This window comes from Neofelis nebulosa, chromosome 4 (genome assembly GCF_028018385.1).
Source record: "Neofelis nebulosa isolate mNeoNeb1 chromosome 4, mNeoNeb1.pri, whole genome shotgun sequence".
Classification (NCBI taxonomy): domain Eukaryota; kingdom Metazoa; phylum Chordata; class Mammalia; order Carnivora; family Felidae; genus Neofelis; species Neofelis nebulosa.
In genome coordinates, this window is record NC_080785.1 from 96,502,892 (window position 1) to 96,517,338 (window position 14,447).

The following is a 14,447-nucleotide window of genomic DNA, read 5'->3' on the forward strand; positions in this document are numbered from 1 at the left end:
AAAGCCCATGAATTTTCTTTAAACTTAAGCAAAACTTACACTTTCCACTAGCAAAGGACAACTGAAGACTTCTGTTAGGACATTAATGTCAAAACAGCCTGATCCCCCTTTGTAAATACACGTGAAGTGCCAGGGACCTTGAGGAGATTACACACAAAACTAAGGCAAGAGACAAAAATAAATCCCCTTACTCTCTCTGGTAGGAAGGAGAGTTTATATTTTATTTGTTTTTACTTAGCTTGAAAATAGTCTTTATTCTTTGTTCATTTTGTGAATGTAATTTTGTGATGTAAATTACATTCTTCTTATTGTATACTAACTGTTTGGTGTCTCCAAAAGCAAAGGATTTGAAGACCAAGAATATCTGTAGTGCCAAAGTGGAAAGGGTCCATTCCATTTCTATCATTGCTATTCTTTCAACAGGTTGTGGACCTGTGGCACGTCCATAGTGGAAATAGGATTCCTTTATATTTTGTAGCTTGTCAGTTTATTTTCTTTGCTTTATGTCAGTAACTTATTATTTTAAAAATTGGTTTAGATGCATTTTCTGCTTGAAAAAAAAAACCTAGACTTTTCTGTGAAAAGCAATTTCCCAATTATTCTGTGTAAATTTCATCAGGCTTTAATGTAGCAAGAAAAAAAAATCAGGAAAAAGGTCCCAACATCACACTCCTCATTGAATATTATTCAGCCATGAGAAAGAAGGAAATCCTGTCATTTGTGACAACACGGATGAACCATGAGGACATTATGCTAAGTGAGATGTCAGACAGAGAAAGACAAATACTGTATGACCTCATATATATGTGCCATCTAAAAAAGCTGAACTCATAGAAACAGAGAGTAGAATAGAATGGTGGTTACCAGGGGCTGGGGGATGGCAGAATGGGGAGACATGCATCAAAGGGTACAAACTTACAGTTGGAAGATGAATACATTTTGGAGATCGAATGCACAGCACCGCATCCACAGTATTGTAGTATTATACTTCAAAGTTGCTAAGAGACTGAATCTTAAAGTTTTCACCACAAAAAAGAAGTGATAATTATGTGACATGATGGAGGTGTTAGCTAACACTGTGGTACTGCAATATATAAATGTATGAAGGCAGCATGTTGTACACCTTAAACTTACACAGTGTTATATGATAATTATATCTCAATTTAAAAAGAAGTTTCCCACAAGAAAAAAAGGAAGAAAGAAAGATCAGAGCTATTTTCTTCATTTGCTGGCTCTCAGGTTGAAATAAAGGGCAGTTTGCACCTTTAGTTAAGCTTGATTTAGCCCTGAAACTTTTGCTGTTTGAGCAGGTCAGTTTTTTCACCTGCTCACCTGTGCCCAAGACTACCACCTTGTTTTTGCAGGGCTTACTTGTGAAATCAGAGACTATGATTTTATGTTGGGTGCTTACAAATATTTATATTCCATCATAAACCCATCCCACTGGCTTGGATCCATTTGATAGGAATGGCTCTAGCAGAAGAATGTAGAAGCAATTTGGATGTTTGAAGCTTCCTTTTCCACTGTGGGAACCTTCAGAACCCTTAGCCATGCTCAAAACTATTGATTAGTGTTTGATGGGCTGGTGGGTTCTCCATTGCTTGACTCACAGTTGACCTTAGTCAACTGTATTAAGAAGATAAAACAATCTCTCTGGTGATTTTTAAATTTATGGATTTATTAAGCCCATTGAGTGTCCACATTCACTCTCAAACTGTCACTCAATGTTCATCCATAGTAATTGCATGAGTTGGTTTAGAAGCTGGCACTCTGTGTTAGTTTTCTATTGTTGCCATGACAGATTACCACAGATGTAGTGGCTTAGAACATCATGACTGTATCGTGTAATAATTTTGTAAGTCAGAAGTCTGGCATGGACCTCACCAAGCTAAAACCAAGATGTCAGTAGGCTGTATCCCTCTGTGGAGACTTTATGGTACAATCCATTTCCTTGTTCATCCTGGTTGATGGAAGAGTTCAGTTCCTTGTAGTCATAAGACTGAGGTCCCCATATTCTTGCTGATTATCAGCTGAGGGATGTTCTGCTGCCTTCCTTGGCTCATGGCCCCCTGTCTTCACCTTCAGAGTCCAACAAGGGTGGATTGGGCCCTGTTATGTTTCATCTCTCTTACTGCAGCCAGTAAAGGTTCTCCACTCCTAAGGTCTCATGTGATTAATTTGGACCACCATCTGGAACCTTAATTACATCTATACTTTTCCTGTGTAAGGTAATATCACAGATTATAGGAAATAGGACATGACATGTTTGGGGACCTAAGAGTCTCTGTGTATCTAGGGGATAGAGATGCAATGAGATTTTACTTGGAGTCCAGTTCGGAGACTCTAATCCACCCTTTTAAAGTGTTTCCTTGTAATTAAAAAAAAAGACCATCTTATCAAAGTAATACATATCCATGGTTTGAAGAAACAAGTAGAATTCATAGGCTTATCATTAAAAGCAGCATCCTCCTCCTCCACCGTCTCCTTCCCAAATTCTTGTTTTTGGAAAACGCTTAAAGTTGTTTCTTCTACTAATTACCTCCATATTTCTAAATAACACAGTTTTGCTATCTCCTAACTTCTTGGAATTGTGGACATTATATATTTATTCTGTCCTACAGATAATGAGAATTCAGCTCTCTAGAATCATCTCCCATACAACTTACGACCTATTTTTCCCTTCCTCCTTTCCAACATAATTGGTAACTGTTTTTGGTTAAATCCATAGCCAGTATTTACATTATTGGGAGTAAATAACTATTTCTCACAATTGAGAGACATACTGTTCTAGGAGTATTTTATTTTTATTCTGAATTAATAGCTGTCTTGCTTATCCATTCCTTAGTTTTTAATGTTTGTAGGAGTAATTCATACCTAAATTCTGCAATGGAGTTGTAAAATTCCACTGTAAGATGAACAAGAATAACAACAACAAAACAGATGATCTATCATTGAGTATTTACCCAAAGACATCTCCCCTGCTGCTCTGATTTGGATTAATTCTCCCTAGTTCTGCTATTTGAATGACTTCTTGAAGCTTCCCTGCATCATCAAATTGGGGTTATTTTCTAGAACGCTGTCTTTCTATAGGAAAAAAAAAGACAGAAGGGACAAAATTTTTGTTGAGACCTCACGTGTTGGAAAAGCTCTTTATTTTATTTTCACCTTTGATCACTACTTGGTCAGAAGCCACTCATTGTCTTCTGTCTTTCAGAATTGCTGTTCAGAAGCCTAATGTCATTCTAAATCTTTATCTTCTGCTTGTGTTTAGTTTCCTCCCTAGAAACTTCCAGAATAATCTTTTTTATATTTATCAGTGGTGTGTCATAGTGGAACTCTTTTATCATTTATTGTGCTAATTGGATATTCATGGGATCATTCACTCTGGAGGTTTTCTTGTATTATTTCTCTGGGTAATTTCATAATGACAGCTTACTCTGTCTTTCCTAGGTAGATCGTCTTAGTTTTCTCTCCTATTTTCTCTTTTCCTTTTAGTTCTATAAGTTTATTTTATAACTCATTTACTTCAATCTTCTGTTCCCATACTCATTCTCTGAATAAGGGAGCATCTTGGCATTTTATTTTGCTTTGTTTTACAAATGAATAAATTGAGTAATACAAATGAATAAATTGAGTAAATGTGTTATAGTTAACTTACACTTTTCTTTTGGTCCTTGGTTGCCTGTTTCCATTGTTTCCCTCTCTCTCTGGTTGTCTAACTTTGTCTGTACATTTATTTTGAGGCAGTATAATCTAGAGATTAGAAGCATTGGATCTGGTTCCAAACTTAAAGGTTGTGAAACTGGCCACACCACTTCATAGCTTGTGACCTTGAGCAAGTTGCTTAGTCTTTAGGTCCCTCAGTTTCCTTATTGAAAAATGAGAACAGTAATGGTACTTACATTATAGAGCTATTATGATGAAATACATTTACATGTATATGTGCAAAACACTAATACTATATGTAAAGGGTTAAAGTAATTAACTTTTATAAAAATGAAAATGTGCACATCACATAGAAAGACATATAGGGTACCTATTAATATTGAAGAAGGTGACACTAAAAGGCTAGCTGGAAGCTTATAGGTGAGGGCAGAGTTTATGGACTGTTCATTTCTTGAGTGTAGGCTGATAGGAAGGCTTTTCATTGGGGGACCCCAAATATCTGCATCTACAGATATTCTCTTGGTTTGTTCAGTTCTTGAGAGAGAAATCCTACAAATCTCTGTCTTTGGAGTTTTAGCCTGGTAATCTGTGTTCTTGAAGTCAAGTTGGGGAAGGAGGCTAGGGAATCTCATGATTGCCATGCAGATTTTTACTTAATTGTCTAGTTTCCTGTGTGGAATATAACTTTTGTCCTCAGCTGTGGGCCCTGTTCAGCCTCTCCAGAAGGATGAGGGGGGCAGTCAACATCAACTGTCTGAATATGCTTGCTTTCAGTTTTACCCTGTACCCCTGCCTTTTTTGAGGTTGCTGGTTCCTCTAGTTCCAGGATTTTGCAGCTTAATGTTCCTCACTGCTCCACTCTCTAATCCGCAGTTTCAGCTTTTTCCCATCTCTAAGTAAATGATGGCTCATCCATTGCATTTTCAGCTTACAAAATATTGCTACCATTTCTCATCTTCTGTCAATTCCTTCCCTTATCTCTTAGTCCTTCTAGGTCTTCTAGTCCTTCCAGTCCTTCTTAGTCCTTTTCTAGGTCTAGAAAACTTCCTTTCCTGTCATTTTCATGGAGAATTGGGAGGGATTAATAATAAACATTTATGTTCAATTTACCATATCTAATTGTCCCTTTCTAAGTAAGGCATGGCTCCCTTTGCGGTGGATGAGGGGTGTGGAGGCAGAGATCTGACATCAGTGGACACTTGTCTGTGAACATGTATTCTCATTTCCAGTTCTGTCTTATTTTCTCTGATATTGGTAGACTGTGCTGATGTAGTGCTTGTGATAAGATAAATAACAACGAAATGTTATTTATCAGTTAGTATTTACCTAAAGACATCCCTCCTGGAGTTCTTTATCTTTTTGCTCTAACTTGGGTTAATTCTCTGTAGTTTTGCTGTTCAAATGACTTTTTGAAGTTTCCCTTCATCATCAACCTGTGGTTACTTCCATCTTTACTTCTGCTCCCTCTCAGAGTATCAGGTAAATTTTCCCTTAGCAGTACCAGTCAACAGTGCCCCAATCCCTTTTCTGCCTACTAGTGCCTCCTAGCTGTTTATGGTAGCCTTTTTGCAGCCCCATAGCTCATGCACCTCTTCTAACTTCTATGTTCTTTCTTGAGGAGCTTAGGAATAACTAAATTCCTCTTTTACATCCTCAGAGTTCCATGGGGAACTGGATGGTATGAAAGAGGTTCCTTGAGGAACTGGATGGTGTGAAAGAGGTTCCATCCAGTTCCTCTATGGAACTGGATGATGTGAAAGAAAAATGCATGGACATGCCCCCAACTCCTGCCTTTGGAGAGACTTACCCCTTACTTCATATCAGAAATTTTTTGTCTCTTTGTGGGGGGGGGGGCATGTGTTTTTCTTTCACACAAACACTATAGTTTTTTTCTTTCCACAAACACTATGCTTTACTGCAACTAATTGATGCTTGTTGTCATGGGCTGCTGCCCTCCCTCAGTAATCTCTAGATGAGAATCAAGCACTAGTCTCAACTTTTGATCACCCACATATACCTCACAAGACTATGTCACTCCTCTAAGGATATGTCATGAGGATCCTCTTGGGAGCATCTTCAGAGAATCTTCTGGGTTCTATAAGTCAGCAAGTCTCAAGCAAAGGAGAAGTGGCTATACTTGAAAATGATGAAGATAAATAATTCTTGTTCATTTCCTTTATGTGTATTTGGAATTATAGGCTCAGATTTGTTATTTCATCAATGAACTTATTTACCAAGGAAGTGATTTGGTAATGTGGAGCTATTCATCCTTCAATAAAATTTATTGGACATTCAAGATATTAAGACCTAATCTAGCAGGTGTTATAGAAATGTAAAATCTTAGTACTATTCTTAGTGCTATAGTGAGTAAATATTAGTGCTATGCAGGTACAGACCTTTGGCCTCCCATGACGTGATGAATTTTGGTCCAAGAGACTGAACCTTCTTGCTAATGTCCATGTTGCAGTGGATGCCATTAGAGACCCAATCTCCCTATCTTATCAGAATTCTAGCTGGATCTGCAGAGTCCAAAGAGGTGTCTGTTGCCAGAGATCTAAAGTGAGATGCTTCAAGACCTGCTAGCCATTGTGCTTCTGAGTTCCAGTTTGTCCCAATAAATCAAAAACCTGGCATTGTTCCCAATTACTAGAGTAGTTGGTATGGCACTTTTATTTATCTTGAAATTATGTTTGCCCCCAAGATGCCATTAATAATAAAAAATTAAAAACAATTTCCAAAGTCCCAAAGCAGTTATATACAAACAATAGGTTATCATCAAACCATTGAAATGTATGGGGGCACCTGGGTGGCTCAGTTGGTTAAGCGTCTGACTTTGGCTCAGGTCATGATCTCACAGTTCATGGGTTGGAGCCCTACATCAGGTTCTGTGCTGACAGCTCAGAGCTTGGAGCCTGTTTCAGATTCTATGTCTCCCTCTCTCTCTCTGCCCCTCCCCTGCTCACGCTCTGTCTCTCTCTGTCTCAAAAATAAATAAACATTAAAAAAAAAATTTTAATGTATGTAACATTTCAGAGATGATAGCAAGATACAAAATTTCTGTGCACTTTGATCACATTTGTAATAAAAGTAATATACAATATAAAAACATTTAGGAAGGAAAAAATGCACTCAAATGCTAATACTAATCATATTTGGGAATGAGATTATGGATAACTTTTCCCCTTTACAATTTTTTTCTGCATTCCCCATATTTACTATAATGAAATTTTATTCTATTTTTAGTCAAAAAATAATTTATGAAAAATTTATATATAATATATAATGTATTATACTTTATCATATAATAATCTATATAATAAAAATACATTTACCCTTAAATTAAAATTGGCAGATTAAGTATTTGAATTCTATATTCATATCTGCAAGAAACTTTGGGGGGAGTAAACATTCTAAGGCCCCACTGTGGAATTCTGAAATGGAATGGATTTACTTAAAGGCTAATTTATGGGCCTATGGGGGCTGGAGTGGGAGTTTGTCTATGCCTTGTATAGTTTGTCACTGAAGGAAGGAAAGGAAAGAAATTGACTCAATTCTATGAGGTTCAGACTCAGTTTTACATTTCTTTAAAAGTTTATCATAAGCAAGACTTGCTCAGAAAGCCACAGACTGAGCGTTATGTATTCCAGTTTCCACCACCCTGCATTTTTCCCTCTGTGTTTACTCATTTTAAGCCTATCAAGTAATAGAAAAAGCGGATTTCACTGGAGCAGACATCTCATTGTTCTGGAGAAGATTTAAGTGTCCAGTTTATGGGAAGTGATGGGTCCCCCAATTCTGGGGAAAATAAAAATAATGGGAAGGCAGTATTTTTTTTTAAATCTTTTTATGTCTGAATTAAAAACAAAACAAAACAAAATGTAGATTTCCAAGCAAAGAAGGAGCACTATGGTTTGTTTAGAATGTCACTCTCAAAGGATGAGATAACTAGAAATTTCCTAATGAAACAATCTTAATGGAATAGCTATCCTCTCAGATTTTATTTTTTATTTAATAAATTTTTTGAATGTTTATTTATTTTTGAGAGATAAAGAGAGAAAGAGCACAAGAGCACACGTGGGGGGAAACAGAGAGAGAGGAAGAATTCAAAGTAAGCTCCAGGCTTTGAGCTGTCTGCACAGAGGCTGACACGGGCCTGAACTCAGGAATCATGAGATCATGACCTGAGCCAAAGTCAGACACTTGACCAACTGAGCTACTGAGGCACCCCTTCCTCTTGGATTTTAGAGGGAGACTTTCTGCTGCTGGTTTCTTGGCCCTCCGTAGAGATGAAACTTTCCCTTGATTCAAAGTTCCTTCCTTCTCACCATGTGAAGGACATCGTATAGTAAAGACAGGGGAACTTCTTGGAATCCTGGAATGAAAGAGATGAAAATTTGACAATAAATTTCATATTAAAAAAAAAGAAAGAAAGAAAATGGCAGAAGAATCATTTCTTATAAATAGACCAGGTCCGTTTGCTGCAACTCACATTCTTGTAGCAAACTCTGCCAGACATTTCTTATTTAACTGAGTAGCTGGGGGTGCGGTGGATGGAGTGGAGGGTGAGGAAGTGGGTAGGGAATTGTACGGTGGAGAAGGATACAGGGTGAATGATGAGGATTAGCTGTGCATATTATTGTACTCAGGGTACTCTCTTCCTTAAGTCCCAATGTCTATCCCTGTGGATTTTCCACATTTAAGCAATAAGTAGCCACTGTAAATTACCAGTTAATAGGATCAGTTCCTCATGTCAGAAATCTAAAGTGTTCCACCAGAGAGGGAAGTTAATATTTTGCTTTTACTTTTCAAGGATTGATGCATATGGTCACCATACACCAAAGAGTTTCAAATTCATTTTTAGATAAATGGATTTGTTCTCTTATTCATTTGGAATAGCAACAAAAAGGGATCTTCATAGTTGAGCCCTTATTGTTGATTTAAAAAAAACTATGCCAAAAACATGTGGAGCTTGGGACATGGGCCAAGATGGTAAACATAATGGTTACAATTTGGTTGTCTGCGACTATTGCCTTAAAGCTCTTTTTAAAACTTGTATTTACAGAATCATTATATGTATGAACAAGAACATTTTTGTGATGTGAGCTGACTTCTGTTCAAAAGAGAGTTTAAAACAAGAAACTGTTTTAGACTTTAGATTTTCTATCCAGTCTCCTTCAAATATACTGTATAAATCAACTATTATCAGTCTTAAGTGCTGACTTCTTCCCCATGGCTAATTAAGTTACCTATTAATTATTGAAAAGGCACATTTTCATAGGTCCTGGTGCAAGTCATATTAATGAACTAATAAGAGAGATTCATCCATACAGACATTTAAGCTGGAATCTTTAGGAGGACCTAAAGATTGTGGCCAAAAATCACTGACGAAGTCTGTTTCTCCTCCAACAGTGAAGACAATAGTTCATCAAGACCAACTATACTTGGGCTTTTTGCCTTTGGCTCTCTGATTTTTTTTTTCTTGGAGGCAGAAGAAAAAGACCGAGGAAAAACTGAGAGTGGATCTCCCTTCTGTTAGAGAACTGAGGACCTCAAAGAATCCTGGTGAAGTCTATAGGAATAGGGGGGAAAACAAAACTAAATGAAGTCTTGGGGTGATCTGGACCTCTCCTTGAAGACACAAGAAATCAAGTTTGCATTTAGGTCAATCAATACTGTCTCATGTAAGATAAAATATATATGAGTTTGTGGTAGACTCCAGAAAACTGATTACTTTACTGGAGCCACTTACTGAAATAAGACCAGAAGCTTTCTTCTCACAGCCAGATCATAATCAGAAGCCATGCTATTTCCTGATTGTGAAATGTCACAGCCATAGGGGCCTGGAAAGAGTCAAAATCAGCATGACCCATAATTCTTCCCAGAAGGCTGGCCCAGCTTTCTGGTGAGAGTGGAATCAGAATAATCATGTTAGATGTATTACAATTTTAATGGAGCCAAACCAAGATAGCCTGCTATATTTACTCCATAATGGTGATAACTTTGTCAGTGGGCCCAGAAATATTAAAGGCCATTGGTTTAAGATCCTACATCCATATCCATGTATATTTGATATCAGGCTTGTAGTATTTAAGTCAAATGGTTCTGTCTTTCTCTTAGGCTCTGCTTATAAGGATTCTAAAACCTGTCATTATAATACTCTTTTATCCAAACTTTCAACAGCTACATTCCTCTGTTCTAAGAAGAAATAGTGTGTGGGTCGGGGAGGAGAGGAGGAATATAAAGACATGAAAATGTGTGCAAAATTTAAGAGAGACACAAAAATTTGTTAAATGTGCACCATGTAGCAAAACTGTTTATATTCTTTTCTCATTTACTTCTTATAACAATACTGTGTATTTCATAAATGAAGAAACAGAGGTTTGTAGAGGACTTCTTATGGTCACACAACTGGGAGGTGATTGAACCGGAATTTGAAACTAGATCTCTCGGATATCAAAAATTATACTCTTTCTCACTAAACCTCACCTACCTAAGTCACCTTTTAATAGTTTTTCTCAATAAACCCTATTGAGTGGCTATTACATTTCAAGACTTTATCTGGTGCTGAACAAAGATTATGATACACTGTGCTAAATGTGATAGGATTATGAGAAATTGAAGAATGTAAAGAAACAGTGTTGCCTTGCAGGGGACACAGATGTTCATGTGGGCTAGGAAATCTATAGTGATGCATGGCATTTTTCTTCCCCTTAGAGGAGGTGTAGGAGTTTTTCGGTTTAACAGGGCAAACAGGTGGGGGGTAGTTGAGGGAAAAGAAGAAGGTATCCGAGGTCTAGAAAGAACAGCAGAAGCAAATGTTGGAAGGCTTCAAGGTCCTGATTTTAAGGACTTCCATCGGACAGTCATTGAAAATGCACAAGGTGTCTTCCAAAGTGTACAAAGAGAATGGGAGCTTTTGCTGATGGAAACCTGCATGAGAAAAACTGAGCTTCAACATTTGTTACTGATGTGAATGTGTTGCCATAGTGGACACTTTCACCAACCCAAGAACAATTCAAAGAGCCTGGATTCCTGGCAAGAAGTAGGGGTGGGGTGGTGTAGGGGAGGTGGGCAGGGATCATGGCAGGGGACAGAGGGTCCCAAGAGAAAGACAGGTAAAGAGAGGGCTCAGGCACCAACATTAACCTTCCTTTTAAAATCCTGCGAGAACCTCTTAGACCTCTTTGCCTTTACCCATAAGTCAGCCGATGTTCACTCAGTCAGCAAAAGTCTACTAACAACAGACTTGATTGTGATGAGAGGTGCACATTCTTGTGAACTTTGTTGGGGAAGAGGAAGGAGAAAGGCTTTCGGCTATTCCTGCTTTGTGCTAAGTGTTAAGCAAGGGATCTGATTAAATTGAGGGAAAAAGAGTTTGGAAAGGGTTCATCTCTGTAATCACACCCCTTCTCTCCTATTCTGAGTGCTTTAGGGAGAGGAATAGAGTGGCAAATGCCCCATAGAAAGTTATGGAAAGTTACTTCCTGGACTAGGGATTTTGCTAATTTCTGCCCTAGCAACTATTTTCCTTAGTAGGAAAGACCAACTCTTTCTCTTCTCAGTCATATTCCCAAATATACTATGTAGTGGACTTTGGGCCAAAAGCAGGTCATTTCAAGTACTGGCTTCACCACTTATGAGCTGTCTATCCTTGAACGAGTTAATATACCTATCAAATCCTCATCTTCCCATGTGTGAGATGAGAATTATGGATGGTACTTATCTCACAAGGTTTGTGTGAAGATGAAATGACATGAGGAGAGCCAGAATTGATGGAACGCTGAAAATATTTCAGGCAGTGTTCTTTCCAAATGCTTCACGTGCATTTAGATGTTAAACTCATTTAATGTTTGATAAAGTGACCTTATGAGGCAGGTACCATTATCATTCCCATTTAACAAATGAAGAAGCTGAGGATCAAAGAGGTTAAATAAGTTCCCCAAAGCCACACAAGTATCAGAGCTGGGATTTGAACCCAGATCTTTGGGCTGCAGAGGTCACTCTGTTTGGCTACCATGTTCTACAAATCCCCATGAGTATACACCATTTGGGCACAATTTCTTGGAGATATAATCATGGAATAAGGATTAGCCAGGTTTTAGAAAGCCTGGCTTTTTACTTGACTCTGACATTCAGCATATTTCTCAGTATTAGAATTTTGAAACCTTCATCTTACCTTGATGACACTTTAACTGAAACTCACTTCCTCACAAATTCTGGTTACTATATGCAGTTAAAATATTTACTCTTTCCATGACCTGGAAACTTGTAAGGAGTGGTATATGTCTCAATCACTGTTTTAATTTTTTTAAGTTTATTTATTTATTTTGAGAGACAGGGAGAGAGAAGGGGGGGACAGAGAGAGAGGGAGAGAGAGCATCCCAAGCAGGCCCCTTGCTGACAGCACAGAGCCTGATGTGGGGCTCCCTCCCACAAACTGTAAGATGGTGACCTGAGCTGAAATCAAGAGTAGGATACTTACCTAACTAAGCCACCCAGGTGCCCCTCAATTGCTGTTTTAAAACAATTTCATTCCAACCTGTGGAAAATAGAAGTCAATATATCAAGCCCTCACAAGATCTTTGTCCCACCATGTTTTCACCACACTTTTTGAAAACATTCCCACAGCTCAAACAAATGAAAGATGTCAGAATCCATGGTGTAACCAACAAATATCTGTATGTTTCTTGGGGTGCATTTTCATATAAGTCCAAGCCCATTCTGCTTTTATCGGCCGTTGTCTTCAAAACGGATCTCCAGATGTTGCAAAAATTAGAACCTTGATTTTGACTGGCTGCCATTTTTGTTTTCCATTTTGAAAATTTCTGTCAAAGGTCCCAGGTATGAATGAGGGAGATTGCCTTTAGTCCAAAACCTACCAACTCATTTCCATGCTGCAAAAAGCTGACATGAAGAAAGCTCGGCAAGGATGTCAGGTCTGCCCTAACGTATCTATCATGGTCTGCAAGGCATGTGAGCAGGCTCTTGGCAAAACCCTGAGGAGGGGAACTTCTCCAGCTGTAGCACTAGCCTGCCATCTTTCTCTTGAACTTGGCACTTAATGAATCGGTCTTTGGCTTGTTTGCATCTTAGAGTCAGGCTGGAATAAGCTTCACTCTCAATGTAGGGCTTTTCAGTGTTGTCTCTAGTATTTCCTTTGCAATAGAAATTTTATTAACATTCATAAATAAAGTTTTCCACATACTGTCATCTATCTCTCTTCCACCTAACTTATCCCAGATTTTCTGGGGATTGTCTGAAAATGATTCACATTGCTAGTGAACAATTTCCACATTGTTCTTCCTGGTGTCTAAATAGAACACTGCCCTTGCTGAAGTTAGTGAGAAAGATATGACTTTGTCCTCTTTTGGTCTTGCTAAACAAACAAACCTAAAAAGAGATAAAACAATTTTTGCCATTGGTGGCCAGATCTCTCCTTTCCAAGCATGTCACTGCCTGGGAGATGATGCTGCATTCTCTAAGATAAAATTAGCATCTTGCCTTAAGAAGTAGCAGAATGAGGGGTGTCTGGATGGCTCAGTCGGTTAAGCATCCAACTTTGGCTCAAGTCATGACCTTGAAGTTCATGAGTTTGAGTCTCATATCGGGCTCTGTGCTGACGGCTCAGAGCCTGGAGCCTGCTTTGGATTCTCTGTCTCCTTCTCTCTCTCTGCCCCTCCCCTGGTTGCACTGTGTCTCTCTCTGCCTCTCAAAAATAAATAAACATTTTAAAAAATAAAAAAAAAAGAAGAAACGGAATGAATCTGGACTGCATGCCTAGAGACATTTTGGGGACGTTAGATAGTCCAATGCCACTGGGTCGCCTGGTCATGTAGTGGCTTTGGCTTGAAAATTAGACATATTTGTGCTGACCATCCCTTTGTCTTATGACCTAAGTCTTGGTTTCAGGAAAGATTGAAGGCAGTATTGGGCATAAGATGAAAACTTATGAGGTATTAATGGGGGGGGGGGCATTGAAATTGTCATTGGCACTCAAATAGCCCACACAAAATTGCCCCCACTTAAGAACCACTGGGTTAAGGAGATGATGAGACTGAGGCCTGGAGAGGTTCAGCAGCTTTCCTAAGGTCTCATGGCTGGTAAGTGGCAGAGCTAGGACTACAAAGCTTTTCTGAGGACAAAGTGCTCATCTACTACCCTATACCACTACTCCATGTCACCGTCCTCTCTCTCACTTCTGTCTAATATCATACGTCTACTGGGCATTTGCTTAGTGTACTGTGTGTGCACACCTGCATGCACTCATGTCCAGCAAATAACTGTTAATATTTCAAAGCATTCTTTTTTTTTTTAAATATGGAACACTTCATGAATTTGAGTGCCATTCTCACGCAGGGGCCATGCTAATCTCTGAATCGTTCCAGTTTTAGTCTATGCACTGCAGAAGCAAGCAGTATTTCAGAACACTCTTAAAGTGACTTTGCATTGATTCTTAGATGCCATCAGACAGGAATTGTGGAAAAAGAAATTTCCACTTGTGTCATGACAGTAGCTGTCTCTGAGCCAAGAGCTGCATCTGAACAGAGGTCTGAGGTCAGAAATATGGGTACGAGTTCGGACTAGGAGTTCCCATTGCAGGCAATTCCTCATTTCCTAGCAAGGCTCGGCTCACCGCTGCCCAGGTTCTATCTCATGCTCGGGGTCAGTAGACCATCCCAGTCTCCAAGGGATAAATTAGATAATGTGAAAAGGCTTCTTACCCATGCGCTGTTGTGAAATAGAAGTGACACCCAGAGCCATAATTCGCCAATTATATCTTT

The 14,447-nt window shown here is 38.7% G+C and overlaps 1 protein-coding gene and 1 non-coding gene across 3 annotated transcripts in view; one reads left to right on the forward strand and one right to left on the reverse strand.

Annotated features, from left to right (window-relative positions):
- The window catches only part of SUGCT (succinyl-CoA:glutarate-CoA transferase), a 758,031-nt gene that overhangs the window by 585,683 nt on the left and 157,901 nt on the right, over window positions 1-14,447 (forward strand). The window lies entirely within an intron of this gene.
- On the reverse strand, window positions 13,978-14,079 carry LOC131511202 (U6 spliceosomal RNA). Its single transcript, XR_009261405.1, has one exon. It is a non-coding gene; the product is annotated as a U6 spliceosomal RNA (small nuclear RNA).